Here is a 1,946-nt window from a genome sequence, read left to right as displayed (position 1 = left end):
CAGAGAGGCAAGCATGGCGGACGTACTAGTGGCCATTGCACTTGAATTGTATTATTTTTATTACAAAAAAAGAAAATGAAAGGGAATAAAATATAAATAAATAAGATTAACAAACACCTTTAACCTCCTAACAGCTCTCAGTTGCAACTAGACAAAGAACAATGGTGTAGATGCTACACGAGCGCCCTCACGAACCCCTTTGATCTGAGTCCAAAAAACCGACTCTCGACGGCTCGGCAACGAGCCTAGGCCAACCAAGCCAAGCCACCCATCCACATGCTCGCGTATGTCTGAGTTCGCTATGGCTTGGCCAACATGTAGAGGCCCCTTTAGAATAGCTCGCATGTATCTCATTTAATAAGGATACTTATGTAAAAAAAGACACAAATACTTAAGAGGGGTTAAAAATGTAAATTAAGAATTAAAAAAAAAGAAAAGCTTGTACAGAGAAACTTAAAATCAAATAGGAATAACAGACGGTTTTGGACAATAACAAAATAAAATAACAACGGATAAAAAAGAATAATAATAATACAGGCGTATAAGAGATGGAAAAAGGGAATAAAAGTAAGCATAAAAAAGGTAGTGAACTAGATAGGAATCATAACTGTGAGATTGTAAGCGGCCAAGGAAATGAAGCCTTTTCCTATCTCCTGTATGCCTGTATTGTTATAATTCTTCTTATCTTGTTATTTTAGTTTCCTTTAATTTTCTTAAACCTTCTATTATTCCTATTTAATTTTATGTTTCACTGTACAAGTTATTTTTTTAATTCTTAATTGACATTGGTCATTTATTTTTACCCCAATTAAGTGTTTCTATCTTTTTTAGCCCTGATGAACCACAATAACGTGGGATGAAACCTTGGTTAATAATAAATAGCATTAGGAGGAAGTAAAAGATATTTACGAGTTGAACAAAAAACAGTAAGCCCACTTAAAAAACTAAACAAAATATATATAAAAAAAGTTTTAATAGTTTAATATAAAACTATGATTTTGTAAGCCATAAATAGGATTTTACTTAAAAGAACTAACTCATTTCCAATCTTCAAAATTGGTATTTTTATAAACTATTTACTGAATATGTTAAACTTTTTCTTATCAAGTGTAATTATTTGATCTATAATATTATTAACATTAAATCATACCATAAGTATAGGATTAATTCTTATTATTCAAACAATATCAGTAGCCTTAAATATAGGATTTATAACTAAATCATTCTTTTCTCATATATTATCATTATTATTATTTTAAGTGGAATATTAGTTTTATTCATTTATATATCAAGAGTATCATCAAATGAAAAATTCCCCAATTGAAAATATTATAAATTAATCTTACTTGGAATAGTTACATACATTATAATAATAAAATTTAATATAAGACATTTTTATAATTATTGAAATAAAGATGAATCAATTAGATTAAATAAATTATTCAATTCAATAACATCGCAAATAACAATTATAATAATTAAATATCTATTTATCACTATAATTGTTTTATCTAACTTCGCAAAAACTAATCACGGGCCTATTCGAACAAAAAACTAATATAAATAAACCAATACGAAAAACACATCCGTTATTTAAAATTATCAATAAATCATTACTTGACTTACCATCCCCTTCATCAATTTCTCTATGGTCACTTTTAGGATTATGCTTAATAATTCAAATTGTTAGAGGACTATTCCTAGCTATACACTATACAGCTAACACCTTCTTAACCTAAATCTTCTTAACGGTTAAGTCTTATAAATCTTCCTTATTTTTTCTTTATTTATTCCTATATTTTTTCTTTGTTCCTTATTATTTCTTTGTTTTTTCTATATAAACACGTCTTTGTAGGATGCATTTTTGAAACGCTGTAACAGTTTTTTAAACATATTGGAAGATTATTGATTGACCGTGTGTGAAGATGAAAGGAATATGGTCCGGG

Source organism: Halyomorpha halys, unplaced genomic scaffold (genome assembly GCF_000696795.3).
Source record: "Halyomorpha halys isolate HHAL.00 unplaced genomic scaffold, Hhal_1.1 Scaffold746.1, whole genome shotgun sequence".
Lineage (NCBI taxonomy): Eukaryota > Metazoa > Arthropoda > Insecta > Hemiptera > Pentatomidae > Halyomorpha > Halyomorpha halys.
Note: the sequence above shows the minus strand (reverse complement) of the source record.